Genomic DNA, 16,079 nt, shown 5'->3' on the forward strand with positions numbered 1-16,079 from the left:
GGGAATGGGTTTCAATGAACAAAGTAAATTTCTTGAAGTGATTTGAAATTCTGGTTTGAAAGATACCTATCAAGATACCTACTTGACATTAAACCAAAGCAGAATTTTACTCCGGAGTCCTGGAAAAAAATCTGCTTGACAATCTATAGAAATTGGCAGAATATGCCCGTACATATAATGCATGAGTTTGGTGTTGCAGTGTAAATAACATTGATTTGCATAATCATGTGGATATGGGGAAAAAAAAAAAAAAGAAGACAGGAAAAACTACACTTAAGAACTAGGATTTGTCATATTTACTTGTAGCAAAGGAAATGAGTGTTTTTATCTCTGGGTAGAATAACTGCCAGAAATAAAGTAGTGGAGAATGTGTGTTCGAATGAGGTATTGATGCTTTTACTGCTGACACTTTTTTATGTCAGCCACTCATTACAGGCCAATAAACCAGGAGTACAGGGAAATTTAAGCAGAGAGCTATGGCAAGTCAATAACAGACATGTTCAAATGATTTAAGGCAAAAATCTCTATTATGGAGTGTGTTATTGGTCAAACTTGGTGAGTGTCCTTCATCGTACAGTTCATGTTTCTCAAACAGCTAGCAGAACTACTATGCTACCATTCAGAAAGTAGAAAAATATGCTGTGCAAAAGTTGAAAATACCTACTATCATACTGATGGAGCTGTCAAGAGAATCTTTCTGGAAAAAATAGCTACGAGCTTGGGTCAGTTGAAATTGGTGACATTATGCTGATGGAAGCTGGAGAAAAGCAGTGGTGAATTCAGACTCGGATATTGCATATAAAGTTTTAAGGGTTGAGAGAGAAGTCTGTTTTCAAGTAAGCGTTTAGTATTTTGTACAGTGACTTTAGTATTGGTGTCACCAGTCTTATAAAGGTATCATAAAAGTTATGCTAGAGAATTCCACTTGTGTTTGCTTTCTTATTTTAACCTATTGAACATTTAATTATTTCTTGTAAAATTGCTTAGCTTTGACAGCTACTCTTAGAGCAGAATAAGCTTCATTTGATGGTTGCTTAGGACTGAGAGGTTAAGACCTGCCAAGATGTAAGAGATATAGACTTGAATCTCCTTTGGGTAAGAAAGGAATTGAATCTAGGTTCTCTTGTGCCTCTGAATAATCTAACTACTGAGCAGCCAGATAAATGATGATATTTTCTTCCCCATTCTTTCTCCTAATATTTTGTTCTAGCCGAGGAAAAAAATGCTAGTTGATTAGGGTGTTATGGGGTCTTTGTGCAAGTTAGGGACCTCGATGAGTAAGGCAAGGGATTTGTAGTAACTTTTTTTTTTTTAAACCTGTTGTCTTCATCCTTTCATGAATTTTTCCAAGTGACACCAGAAATTTGGTATATTTAAAATCTAGCTTTTTGAAACATGAGTACCATTAAAAAGCCAATTTTAAAATTAAGGTAACCTCTTTTGAAAAATTTATCCTGCGACAAGTGTGGGGAAGAATTAAGCTTTGCAGGCAAAGGGTACTGAGATGCACAGTTGTTTTGGGAAACACTTTGCTTTGCTAGTGCTGAAAACAAAGACACAGAGATAAGAGTTAATTGCTTTTCACATTAGTATAAAGTTTATTTTTTTTCAAATTTCTTGTTAGTTCCTTGTTTCATTAAAGATTTTTAGTGAGCAAATGGAGCTAACAGTGGTTTGATTCGTAGTTAAATGGAAGTTTATTAAAACAGGTGTCAGGAAGTTTTTTTAAAAATAAATAAATATATATATATAAATAATTGACTTTATTTATAAATTATTAGTAGTAAGTGCAGAGAGATGAAGATTGTGATACGCACCTTAAAATATCCTATGGAACTGAAGTGAAGTTCCCAATTGTCTCATTTTATGTTGACTAGGAAGTATGGAACCCATGTGCTTGGGAGGTTGTGTGGCTAAGAAGTAGGATGAGCAGCTAAAATCAAGTGCCTTTATGATTCTGGTTTTTGTCTGCTATCTTGTCATTTAAGTGCAGCATGCTAATTAAAAGGACAAAAAACCTCACAACTTTGAAGGCAGTACTGTGCTTAGGATCAGTATTTGTGAGTCACTTTGCTCTCCTAGTGCTTCTCTGAGGGTTACAGATTATATACTTATACCCAGGAGTTTACATAAAAGCATATTTTAGTTTTAAGTGTATGCAGTGTGATACCTTTACATTTCTCAAAGTCGTTTAATGCTAATTTGGCAAAAAGTTTTGCCCAGCAGTATGTAATTACAACAAGAAGCAAAATCCCTGCGTTTGTAACCCTGGCCCCTGTAGGCAGTGACTTGCTGACATAAGGAGTCCCAATGAAGTCATATTTTTTTAATTGAAGTGATTTTAACTCCAACGAGAGCAACATAACAGCAGCGGTGAGTTAAGAGCTTTCCCCCAGGATGCAGGCTGGCAGTGATGATGGGTACACGGCGCTCCATACTCTCGCCTGGACCTGGCCAGCTGCAGAACTGCGGACACCTCATCCTTAGGTGTGCTCGGGCAATACACTGGTTTCACAGGAGGCATTGTGCAGCCGTCAGAGTGGTAATGACTTCTGGGGTAAATGCTGCATTTTAAAATCTCGGAGTTGTTCTCTGCAGATGCTAGCACTTGCTGTCTTGTGACTTTTGGTCTTAGACTGTCCGCTGGTGCTCCGTTCGCCCAAGATGGGGACCTTACCAGCAGTGGTTTGGTGCTGTGAGAGATGAGTTGCCAACAGTTTTGCAATGGCCTTTTTTATTTTTTTATTTTTCATCCTTTATTGTTCATGAAGCTCACGTGTTTCTGTGGAGTTCAGGGCAATGAATCTGGTAAAAAACAAAAACAAAAAGCAGCTGCAGTGCAGTACCCTGTCACTGTGCACTGTTACGGGAACCCAATATACATTCTCTACAGTACCGTGCCACGTATTCCTTTCAGAGATGATTCTTTTGGGGTTAAAGCAGTGGCCAGGCTCTAGTGGGTACCATATGAGTATGGGGCGTTAAGTTTGCTGTTTGCTCTCTGTTCCTTTCAGCTGGCAAGAGAAGGAAGCCCAAGAGAGGCAGCACACCAGGCGCCGGGAGGGGGAGAGGATCTTGCTTGCAGTTGATGATACCTCTGGCCTGTGCCCAGAATGGTGCTGATGAGCTCTGTAAGAGCTCTCTCCAACCCTCCCCAGCTGCGGAGATGGCTGTTGTGTCTGGCCTTAAGGGAAGGAAAAAGTAAAGGGTGGAAAATTAGAATGTCTTGGAGGATAATTGGTCCTGAACTAGTTTTAATTTAATTTGATTTTAATTAAAGGCTTAAGGTAGCCCCAAAAGAAGACAGTAAGCAAATAACAATGCCTCATGACTTGCAGGCAGTTTAAGGAACATACTTGGCAAACTAAGAAGTTATAGGTAGAATACTGATTTCTTTTTTTTTTTTTTGGTTAATTTTTCTACAATAGATTGATTGTATCTGCTGTGTAGTGGCTTAATAGCTATTAAAAATAAGGGATTTGGGGGGTTATTTTATTGATTTCACAAAAATGATGTTTTTAATTAAAAATGAGATAATCTATCTGGGAAAATAATGATGTTGAGAATGATTTTTTTTTTTTTTTTTTATAAACAGGTTTAATGAAGCTAGAGGGTACAGTGGGAACCATAACATATGGTGTGTTAGGGTAATCACAGAAATATTTGAATGAAGCATTTGCTTTTCCAAAATCTTTTTCCTCTTTAAGGGAACTATTGTGCACATCTTAGGCTGTGAATTTGTTTACACAACTGGCTTAATGCCAGTTGTAGTCTTTGGATTAGATGTGGTGTTATGGAATCACATCAGTCAGTCTGAAATAATTTGAAGCAGCAACCAATATTTTTATACATCTCACACATCACTCTAAATCTCATTATCTATTAACCAAATAACATATTTTAAAGAACAGCAACGGAATAAAAAAAGGCATTGTTAAGAACATGGGCCGACAAATAAGTTACCATAAAGCAAGGAAAGGTGGAAGTTTACTGACCAAGTGTATCATTCCCTTTGCTTTAAGAGTCTCTGCGCAGAATATTACCCATTACACAATATGAGCAATAAACCACATTTATTATATTGAGAGTATATAAGGGCATAAAGATGGTAAGTGGAGGAGTTGGGATTAGTTCCCATTGTGACTTGCTTTCTGCTCTTTCCCTGTTCTTAGTGGCTGTTCCTCCTTGAGAAAATTTTTGGGAGTTTCTGAACGAGAACTACACTTGAATAGCAGTCCAAAAGCAGGTCATATTTTTTTTCCTGTATGTAATGGGAAATGCAGTAATGTAGGGTAGATATTTAAAGGAGACACCTAAGGACAGCCTTTCTAACGATTATGTAAAGATGCTTTTCTTCAACTCACACAAGTGTTTGTGACCTGAGTTCACGTCACTTTAGGGAACTGAAAAGGAAATAGACTGTGAAAAACCAGTGATCCTGACAAAAACTGTGGTGAAACCTGGGGAGGCAATGGACACTTGTCGGACCTCATGTGCTATAGCACTGTAAGCAGTTTTCCCACCAAAAAAGATCTCGAGGCTGACTACGTTGAATGAAAATTCTCAAGATAACTGCTGTCAGAGTGTCTTGCCTCTTAGACACATAAAACTTCTATTATCAGTGTAAAGAAATGCATCTCATTTGAAAACTTTTTTTTTTGTCTGAGCAGCTGGAGTTGTCTGAGGTTATTTTGTTCCCCTGTGCATAGTCTCAGGAAGACGTAACGATTTGTATGCTCCTGTCTGCACTATGAGGCTTCAGGCAAAATGCATCCAGCACTCTCCTGGGACAGGGAGACTCCATGCATTGCCCAAAGAGCCCATGAATTATTTGTTCACCTATTCTGAATATTCATAATTTCAGCAAGTGGGACACCGAACAAAGCTGATGGCATTGCAGTTTTTCATGCAACCTAAGAGTTTCAGTCCTTGATTGTCTTAACACTTTGAATTCAAATTGTCTTTATCTAACTTTCTATCATTTAATGTTTTCTTAATGTGAGAACATATGAAGCTGCATCCTCACAGATTTTTTTTTCCTTTTCTTTCAGTAAAATTCACATAAAAAGACTAATCAGAGAACAATTTGAGAAATTAAAGCTTGTTTTTTTTGGGGGGGGGGAGGATGGTTCATTCCCTTTTTTAATAGCTATGTGCTAGTACTTGCAAGTTTAAAAACAAATGAAGAGAATCATGGGAATACGAAAATGTGATGTAAAATTGCTGTCAGCACAAAAAACGTTATTCACGTAAATCTCTAGGATTCCTCTCAGTACTCAGTTAAAGAGAAAAAAAAAAGTAATGAGAATATAATAGTCAGCTACGATATTGGCTTCACAATGTACCAGATATGTTGCCTATTTTGTTTCAAATGGTGTTTAAGGCTGATCAGAATAACATATACAGAACTGAACATAATAACTAGATCTCTTCTGTTTAGTGGCCTGGACTCCAACATTTAATGGAACAATTTCACCACAAATGGTATTTTAACTCTGGCTGATTCACATTTTAATTGAAGCCTAAATTTTCTAACTATGTTATCATTATAGAAAGTTCACTGGAGTGCACTTCCATTACATGAATTGCAGCATTCCAGGGATGCCAAGTTCAGTGGAGAGTGATAAAATTGATGTTGAAACTCTTGTTTTATTATCTTGAGAAAGGGGGAAGGATTTGCAAATAAAGCTAACTTCATCGCATGGCCTAATTATCACGGAAAGAGGAGGAATGGGGGGATTTGACATCAAGACTGATTTATCTGTTGGAGAAGTAGAACAACTTAACATAACTGACCCTTATAACAGGGGCTATAACAGATGCAAGGTGTCTGAGCTATGAAATATACAATGGAATTTCTTGAAGCTGTCCAGTGATTTATCCAAATTCATCCTAAATTTGTCTGACATTGATGAACATTGTCTTGAGATCAGGATTTTTTTTTCTGGTGTGTCCAAGTATGTTTCATTTATGACTGGATTTTGATTGATTGGTAGTTAACTGAAAACTTTTTCCACACAGTTCTCTCCTTAATAGTCCAGATACTTGATATGTGAATTCAACTAATGTATGACTTAAAAGTATCCAAGGGATGGAGCGAGACACGCTGTACTTTGCTTTTATCACTTTTAAAGCCTTGGCTTCAAGCCTGCCCTTTTCTGTATTTTCTGCTTAACTGCTATACTTTTAATGGGTATAAAGCTGTACGTCTCAGATCCACGTTTCCTCAGCTAGATGGTGTTGCCTGCTCAACTGCACACCATTTCTACTGATCTCTTATTTAAGAGAGAGAGAATGGGAAACATTGCTTGATATTGCATTTGAACTCATACTTTGACCTAGAGCTCAGGAGAAGCAAGGACTCATATGCCTGAGCAAAGAGCTGATTTCATCAGAGAGTGGAAAAGATTTACACTTGTTACCTTTTGTTCTTTTCCTCTTTTCTTACATCTGTGTTTAAGCTGGTAGCATTAATGTGGAAAATAAGTTTCTGTGACCTCTTTATTTATTTATTTATTTATTTATTTATTTATTTATTTTTTCAGGTAGAGAATGGCGAGAACACAGGGGAGCTTTCAAAAGTTTAGGTCATGTTACTGCAAGGATTGCAGCATCCAGCGGCAGACACATGACTGGGACAGACGTATGGAAAATTTTGCCATATTTGTGCGGGTCAAATTGGGTAACTCTGCAAACGCTTGTTTGATGCCACAAACGCTTGATTTTTGCATTACAACCAGTCACCTGTAACATGTCAGTTGTACCATGTTGGTGCACAGTCTTATTTAGGTGGTGAACTTATCTCTCTGTGGAAATCAGTTCTGAAATCATAACTATGTAGAGAATCTTGCTAACTACTGACCATTTCTACTTCCGAAATGCCCGAAAACTCTTTGTTGGCCTCTTGCGTTGTGTTGGAGACACTGCGGAGCTGGTCTGTGTGACACTACCAGTGCGTTTACTTAGTCCTAAAGGAACTTTTGGGGGCAGAAGGTCACAGGTTTCAGACTAAGCTTGTTATAGCCCTGAACTCAAAACAGTGACTTAGAGCACAATTATATCTTAGATGTAATTTCTGTTATTCTAGTCTGTAGTTTCCAGTTATTTACTCTGAGCCTTGCAAGTAGATTGCACACATGTCCATCTGTGTAGCAGTTATGGATAGCTGTGGACTGCCTTGTGCTACCCATGACCCTAGGTTAATCTTTGAGATAAGTTTGCACTTTTGCAGGTTAATATAACCATGGAATTTTAAACACTGTGTAATTTCATTATTACTATTAGAGTAATGAACTGTAACTTCAGATCTTACTATTTGCAAATGAGAACTTTCACTTACAGTGGCACTCACCCCTGCAACCTAACCAAAGCAATTACATTGAGTTATGCTTCATATGTATAACCACTCAATTACTTGCAGGAGGCAGCTGCAGAAGTCATAATCCTATGCCAGAGTAATCTATATAATGCAGCTCTACTGAATATATTAGCTCTTGCTCTTTTCTGTAGCAATACCAGCGCTCTCTGCCTCTTTGCTTTAGATTTCCCTGCCTAAAGCTTCTCAAAATTATAAAGCTTAGAGAAGTGCTCACTAATTGGGTATATTGGAGGTGGAGAGAAACCTCGTTAAAATCAAGGAGTTATTTGTGGATGTTGAAGAAGAATCTAAACACTTGGAGTTCACTGGATCAATATTTTAAATTATATGTGGCTTGGACCCACATATAAAGGGCAGCCTGGGTCACACTAGCAGGAACTTAAAGGTAGCTTTTGCTGTTTAATCAAAAAGGAGAAGGTACACTAGCAATGGAGATACAAACACATTTTGCTGTGACAGGGAGCTGCTTACAAGATCCAGAATTCCCCAGGGGCCTTGACATAGATTTCTTTGTCTTTTTTTTTTTTTTTTTTAATGCATGAATAAATTTGGTCAGTTAATTTTATTTATTTATTTATTTGTTTGTTTTAGTACTGCACATCACAAGCATCAAGTAAGGTTTTTACAAGTCTTACTAGCACATATATATGCTGAAGGATGAAGATGGTGAAGTTGGGAATAATTCCAGACCAAGTACCTTTCAATACCTTTCTTCAACTATTCTGTGACCATTTATAATACTTTTTTATTATTATTATTCACAAAAAACGGTATGAGAAATGGTACAAGAATAACTGTGAATGGACCTTAAATATTTATGTTATAATACTCCTAGATTTCTTTACCTTCCTCTGCAGGTCTCTTGGATTCTCATTCCCTTTCTTCTCACACAAAAAATATGTGTTTGCCTTACAACTACCAGATGACTGGACCCATGTTCCAAATAACTTCTTGCAGTGGCCCCTGAGAGAAGTTATGTGTGAATATCAACTTTATCACAAAGAACTTGCAGGAGAGCAGCAATTTTTTCCAAAACAAAATTGGATTAGTTTGACGTATGGAAGATGGCTATTTTTGATGCTGTGAGGATTCAGTGAGGAAACATATTTTTCAAGAGGTAAGTGTGCATTTAATGTTTGCTCTCAGGGTTTCTTGAGATAATGTTTTAAAAATGGAAATCCCAAGAGTGCAATATGATTCTATATTTCACCTATGTACTCCATTTTACAGAATGTGCACAGCAACTTTCAACAACCACAGACAGTTGGCTTTAGGAGGTCATTTCATGGCTGGGAGATATGGGAGTGGTTTGAGGATGTGATTTTTATGGATGGAAAACTATGCCTTTGGTTCTAAGAAAACTCATTTTTATTGGAGAAATGAGACAGAACAGTACATGAGTACAACTGAAGGTTGTTATAGTTATTTTTCCCCACACTTCCACCTGACCCCCAACCCTCTGGTGAGAATGCAATAGGTTTGTAGGAAATGAAAAGCTAGGATGTCAATGTATGCTATTCCTCAGACCTAATCTCTGCTGTCTGTGTTCATATACTCCTACTATCCCTCTTACATATATTTTGTAAGAAAAAAAAATACCAAAATAATCATAGCATACTCTTTTGTACTCTTAGTATTGAAACTAGTTTGTATAATCTAAATAGTTCTTCTAACTCTGAAAACGAGACCCTAATTAACTAAACCATGACAATTGGTTTCTCTTTGTTGACTAACGTTAAATCATGATCCTATTAGCATTGTGTAATGCAACTGATAACGTTGACATAAAAACTGTAGAATAACATATTACTGCCGATAGATGCTCATATGTTCTGTAAACTTGATTTGAAGAGAACTGAAGGTGCCATGAATTAATTTTAGATCGGGACCTTGTTAAAAGCTGTCACTAGAGTAGCCATGAATAAATGGTTAAAATACTACTGTTTTATATAGTGATATGGCACTGTTACTTATTCATTATACTATATATTTCTTTTTAGAAGGACAATAAGAAGTGCTTCTTGGTGAAGTTACAGTGAAAGCTGCTATAATGTTGTGTGGTTTCCGCCGGCAACCTTCAGTCTCAAAGATGGAAATTTATTCATTCTGTACATCTATGCGCAGCTCCAGAGATTTTAAGAGTATCTTAGTCTAAGGAGAGCTGGTGAGAGAGAACTTTTTCTGCAGTGTGTAAGGCCAGAAGAGAGCATGTAGCCTGACCTTCTGTAAATGTCAAACCTTAAGAGCTCTTGAGCTGTTCTTTGCTTCTAATAGAAGACATGCAGCCTTTCCTGTTACAAAGAATTGCTGTGACTTCTGAGGGTTTATTTGAATAGTTCATTAACCTACTTGTACTCTCTTCCAGGCTAATTTGCCATCCTCAGCTTCTAACTAATTTTTCTATTGGATGACAAAATTATGTTACTAATATTTTGTTCTCGAAATTCCTATAGCAGTCTATTCAGATGGCATTGTAGAGATGGTGGAAGTCTGTAGATAAAATGGTAGGCCCTCACATTCTGCGGCCTTTTCAGAATCTTGAAAATGGATAAACATAATTCATGTGTATTAAAAAATTTACACCGTTATTTTGACAAATATAATTTGTGATCGTATAGCCCAGAGAAAAAGCTAGTAGATAGTTAAATGTAATTAATCCTTCAAATATTTTTTTGACGAGTGGACTGAAAAAATTGCAGTCTGATTCTGTATTATGTCTCCTCATTTATTTATTGACATAAACATCAAAGCACCTGTTATGTGAGTGATACCCAGTGAATTCACAACATGTACAATGGTCATGTGTATGCTGTACCACCTGTGCAACCCATTGCATATCCAAATGAGCAGAGAAGGTGGGTTCCTGATTCTCAATTATATGCTGAATGGTTTGTAACTCTGAAAATAAGACATTTTTCTGAAAGATGGAGTTACAGAATAATATCAAAAACATACATGGATGAATTGTTCTTTCTGAGGGTGGTCACGAAACACTTAGTCACATTCAACCAGTCAGACCGCACCACAGATTACATCCATAAGCTGTAATTAAGCAACACAAGCTGACAGGCAGTGCATTTCTATAAGCTTATTGCACATCTCAGAAGTCTTTGAGATAATTAGCCTTTCAGACTGCTCCCTCCTTTTACTCTGGGCCCATAGGTACAGAATTGATTTGACTTTCAGCAGTTCCTTACCTCTGCCAGGCGCAATTATATTTCCATTCTTTGCAAACAAAAGAAAAACCCAAAGTATTTAATGTTTCTCTCTTGGTCTCAGAATCAAACAGGTTTATGAGGAAACAAAAGAAAGTGTTGAAAGCCGCTGCATGAATCTGCAACATCCGAGGTATATAACAGGAAAGGAAGTTAAACAAGGCTGGTGTTATACATTTCCCAGACATTCAATACAAAGATATGTTTCCAAGGAGGAATACTGCTGACTTGGAACCCAACTCATGTATTTATTTATTTTTCATATAGAGCCCTTCATTGAGAGCATCGCATAATGTTTTATAGCAAGTGTGAATTATAAGCTGCAGGTAGTATCTTAACTACTGCATTACAGAAGCCCTGAATGTGAGAGCTAGAATTTAAGGAGGGCATAAAAAAGGAGACGGGGGCGCTGGCAGCGTAACCAGTCAAGCATGACTAAATAACTGGTAGAGCCAAGGTGGGATCTGTGCTGGCAATATTCCAGTTGTGATGAAAGATCTGGGAGAGAAAACAAGAATATGGAGAGAGAAACAAGAATATGGAGATTCCCTGTTTTTTTGCCGCCTAAGTCATGAGTGAGGTAAGTGTGGAGAGAAAAGGAGGACCCAGAAGCAGGAGTGGAGCAAAGCTCCACAACCCCAACGGAGGTTTCAGAGCGCCCAGAGCTCTCTGGGACCCAGGCATTGTATAGCAGAAATGGTAGGAAAGTAAACAGTAATAGGAAATTGTCTTTGCAGACCTTAGAGAAGCAGAATGAGATACAGGTAGATTTATTTTCACTCTTTAATTACTGTGGTTTGTATGCAAAATCAAATGTGCAGCTGGTTTAAGTAGGATTGTGGTATTCTGTGTTAACCAGGGATAGGAAGAGGACCAAAGGTCTGAACACAGAATCAACAAATACAGGCCTCATTGATGCCTGCAACATAAATGCTAGAAGGGACAATATGCTTTAGTTATGCTTTTGAGCACACTTTAAATCTAATTTTAGTACACAATAAAAATGAATGCTCTGTTTTCCAAATGCATCTGCTGAGCTTGAGTTTCCATACCAGATGGCTTTATATTATGCTAAAACTCAATGTACAGTATGATAGCGTTCACTGGATCTGCTGAAAGTGACCTTGCATTTTTTTCTATGCGAAGCCGAAATATGACATTTATGAATTTTGACATGCAAAAATGTTAGCCTTTCTAGTTTGCTGTCATAATCTGTTTTACCTGTTTTTAAGAGTTAGCTGTTTTTCATGGTCTGACACGTGCGATGCTTCTGCTTTAAAGATTGATTCAGGTATAAGCCATACCAACATTGCATAGCAATCTTGTACTACACAATGCATGTGTTACTAAATAAATATTGTACACAAATCACATCTGTGCCTCCAACTCTGTCTCTGAGTTTGGAATGTACAACTGGCTCCTGTCCATGCTTTATCTTTCATTCATTGCTCAGCTTCTTCCACCCTCCCTCACACTCTGTTGTTGCAGCCATGCAAACTAAAGGCGCTGCCGTGCTGACACCGAACCAGTGCAGCAATGCTTTTGGGTCAGCTGGCATACCTGGAGTTCTGGTGGCTTGACCTCAGGTTTTTCTGCAAAGACTCTGTGGACAGAGCAATGCCTAAAATTAGATGGTGAGGTGGTGAGTAAAGCTTGGGTTCCACCTTCGAGGCGGAGCCTTGATGTAAAATGAAATGTCACCAAGTCATTGACATCTGTGTGATTTGTTCCACTGCATACACTGAAAACTCGGAGTTCTGCACATCTGTAGCTGTGCCAAGTGCATGCAAAATGTTGTCTTTTGATTGTGCGTGTGGTTTTTTGCTTGTTTGGTTTTTATTTCTGCTTTATAATCAAAAATGACTACTCAAGCTGCATGGCAGATGTGAATCTCTGAATATATATTTATTTTCATAGTATTGGGGACAAATTCCCAAACTCTAAGATAGTTTCCTAGCTATATAAATATAACGTATATAAATTCAGTAAATTTAATGTTATTTTAGTGCTTGGTATGGTCCAAAACTTGTTCTCTCATTGTTTTTCAAGTGTTTTCACACTTGAAAGTCACATCCAAAAAACTGGGGAACAGCTATATGCGGTGACTCATTAAATGTTGTTCTGTTTCTCTGAGGGCCAGATTTTGTTAAAAATCCAGACGTGAATGCTTAATTCCCTCAACGTCCTTTTGACATTTTTGACAAGTGTTCGCTCGGGTCTTCTCCTGGTGAACTTCGCCACTGAATTAGCGCCTCTCACGGGCCGTCTCTGCGAGCGTCTCATATCGTTCTGACATTAAGTGCAAGCGAAACAGAGACAATAGTGATTGAGACTGGCAGTTCGTTGGCTGGTTTTCGGTCATGTTTCACTGAAGTCAATGTCACTTGATAGCTCCTAACACCTTCTAGCCAGGAACTTTTGAGTTAGTTTTGGCAGCAACTTGTCTTTTTCGTTTTACACTGCTTCCTTATCTAGGTCGTGTCAATGTTACTTATTAAGCAGCTTAAAATTCTCAGAGACACGTGCAATATTCTGACTGCTAACACTGCCTGCGATGCTGTAGTTTAGGGATCCATAGGCTTAGTGGTGCACAAAGAGGTGGACATCTGTGTTAGTGCCATTTTGTTTTCCCTGTTTTGGTATGTTAAGCTGCATTAAAAACACGTAAAAGATGCAAGAAGTAATTTTCTATGTAAGTTATTCTTACCTTCCCACAGGACTCCTGTTAAATCACATCTGGAATAGTAAAAGTCCCCAGGGCACATACTGTAGGAATTCTTGTTAATTGAGTGAAAAATGTTGAGCACCCCCACAATAAGATGTTAGTCAGTACATGGTAATTTTATAATGGGACCAATTCAAAAATCTGTTGGGTGCGTTTTGTCTCCTTTCCAATAGATGCCTAAATTTTGTCAAAAAAAATGACTCGTCTACACAGCATTCGCGTAGTGCAGAGAAAGTGAGATGGTGCTAGACAACAAACACAAGCCTTTTTAGACTTCAAAAACAAAGAAAATGCAATTTGTTAAACAACACCAGTGACTATGTTCAATTTAGGCTGGACTTGTCAGTTTTTAAGTAAACTACTGAGTTGCAAGTACCTTTTTGTAACAATTACGGCAAAGACGAGGCAGCAGGAAAAATGCTTTAGCTAGGCTGCAGCTTCATTCGCTAACACATCAGAAAACTATCCAGCCTCAGCTATCTATATAGAAAACTATCCTAACTCAGCCCTAATCCCTGTGCTGGCAGAGACCTACAAATAACGCGTTTAATCTTCTCATAGCACCGTTGATAGAAGCTTACTGAGGATGACAGGAACAAGCAAGCGGGAGGCCCTCACTTCGTAGCTTTTAGGAAGCCCAGGCCCTTTCAGTCACCTTCTTCAGTGGTTGCTTTCTGTTAACCTGCTCTCAGAAGTGGGCATGTGGAAATGTGTGCATGCTCAGCAAGGTGGGGGTGTTTCCGAGACTCAAATTTACAGCTATTTTTGTAACTGGTAAAAATGTTTTTATTACATTACAGTTTTGCTGCTCCCTGGAACTTGCTGTCTACAGCTGTGCGTGGACCTGCGTGGCCAAGTTATCACTCTGGCATCTCCAGTGGATTCCTGGCTCGCAGTGCACACTTTTCCTGAGGTGTAAGTAGTTCTGCACTGACTTCAAAAGACAGAGAAGCAAGGGAAAAAGATGTACAACTTTGCTCTTAATTGACGTTTGTCTTCATCTGCTACTTGCAGCCTTAAATGAGTTTCTTGTAGAGGCATTCGGGTCTGCATCTAAAAGGTACATCACAGGTGAGACACCCCATGGAGGTCTTGTGCTGATTCAGGATCACCTCTGTAATTTATTCAGTCAACTTTTTTATGCATGACACAGAAAATAATTTGACTTTATATTTTTAAGCTTAGACAGTGTTTTTGACTTCCGTGTATGTTCTGATGTTATTGAATTATTGCTCTCTGTTTTGCTATACTTTCTCTCCATATTTATGAAGGATTCTGTATCACTGAATACTTAACAATAATAATATGCAATGCAGCTTCTGAAAGTTTCCATGTATGGCTGTGAAACATAAAAAGTCATCTTATTATTGATGTGTCGCTATTAATATTGATGTCATAACATGGTGTTGCAACAATTGTAATAAATTGTTCAGATAAGGAAAGTAAACAGAAAATGCTCCCGGTAGAGTAATTCAAACCTTACATACAGAATAGCAGTGGCAAAGTCATGCAAGGAGACTTCACAGTGGCATTTTAGTGAATAACTAAAGTTTTATTGACTTACGTTCCACATGACACAGCATTAAGCAGTACCCCACACCCTGATTCCTTTTTCAATGGCAGCAAGAATGTCCTGCAATTTCCATCAAATTATATTTCCTTCCCACTGAATCTTTTGGTCTTTATGTTTCTTTTTGACATAACCACTTTTTCTTTTTCCTTCCTCAAGTCAACTTCTAGAGTTAAGGATTTTCTTTAGAAAAGTTTAGAAGAGTTTTTTTTTTTAAACACATTTGATGCGACAAAACTTTTTTTTTTTTTTCAAGATTTGCCTCAATTTCACTGTGCTTTGGAAATGTATAGCTGCTATATAACACTTCATATTGATAATAAAAGGAACCCTACGTCTTTGTAGGAATTATTACCACAGACCTGACATTGGAAAGTCTTGTCTCATTTCCCCAAAGCACAATCAAGGTGAAAGATGATCATATGCTGGGTTGTTTGACCACACTGGCACTTTGAAAAGCAAATTGCTGATGTGAGGCCTCAGAATTTGTCTTATAAGGGAGTGCTTTATAGGTTCTTTTATAGTTCTTATATGACCCGTACAATGGTAGCATAATACCATATCCAAACCGGTACTTTAATACACACAGATCAACGCAGACAGAAGCTATGTTTTAAAGTCTGGGTTACTCTCAGACTCTGGAAAGTTGAAGCAGGGATAAAATGTTGGTGTCCTGAAAAGTGCTCTACTTCTTAGGCACAAAATAAGTGTTTTTTTTTTTTTTTTTTTTTGTTGGTTTGTTTGTTTTACATACAGGTGGGTTAAGAGGATTTTTCTCACAATGCAGTACCGGTGATAGCAGTTCTCATATTGCTCCTAGAAGTTAGGAGAAACAGTCCTGTCCTGAATTAACCAGACTCATGACAAGTTATAACTGCATAAAAATAAGCTGCATTTAATTGGATGTAGTTCCTCTTATATGTATGCTGAAGCAGTCATCTTAATATTTTCAGGTTGAAACTTGATAAGTTTGGTCTATCAAAGTAGAAAAATCTTGATTATGACGTTGGACTGAAGTTTGCAAAAATAAGAACGTGTTTTGTCTTCTACCTGACGCTGTTTCTTTTCTTATCTATCAGAATTCTAATAGCAAACCTCAGCTCTGGGAATGAAAGATCAAGTCACCCAGTTGTGTTTAGCCCCCCACATTGACCAAGGCATGAGCTGCAAGGCAATGATTGCAAACTTCTG

At 37.8% G+C, this 16,079-nt stretch overlaps 1 long non-coding RNA gene across 4 annotated transcripts in view; it reads left to right on the forward strand.

Moving 5' to 3' along the window:
- LOC106032215 (uncharacterized) overlaps positions 1 to 14,809 on the forward strand; it is a 69,714-nt gene extending 54,905 nt beyond the window's left edge. For 3 of the 4 annotated variants that reach the window (XR_010833567.1, XR_010833570.1, XR_010833569.1), the window contains exons 10-12: positions 6,546 to 6,643; positions 8,236 to 8,495; positions 14,119 to 14,809. This is a non-coding gene — a long non-coding RNA (uncharacterized lncRNA). Of the gene's footprint in view, positions 1 to 6,545; positions 6,644 to 8,235; positions 8,496 to 8,608; positions 8,925 to 14,118 lie in introns of those variants that run through there. The other variant, XR_010833568.1, reaches the window with a different exon arrangement.
- The last annotated feature ends 1,270 nt before the right edge of the window (positions 14,810 to 16,079 follow it).

This window comes from Anser cygnoides, chromosome 9, assembly GCF_040182565.1.
Source record: "Anser cygnoides isolate HZ-2024a breed goose chromosome 9, Taihu_goose_T2T_genome, whole genome shotgun sequence".
Taxonomy (NCBI): Eukaryota; Metazoa; Chordata; class Aves; order Anseriformes; family Anatidae; genus Anser; species Anser cygnoides.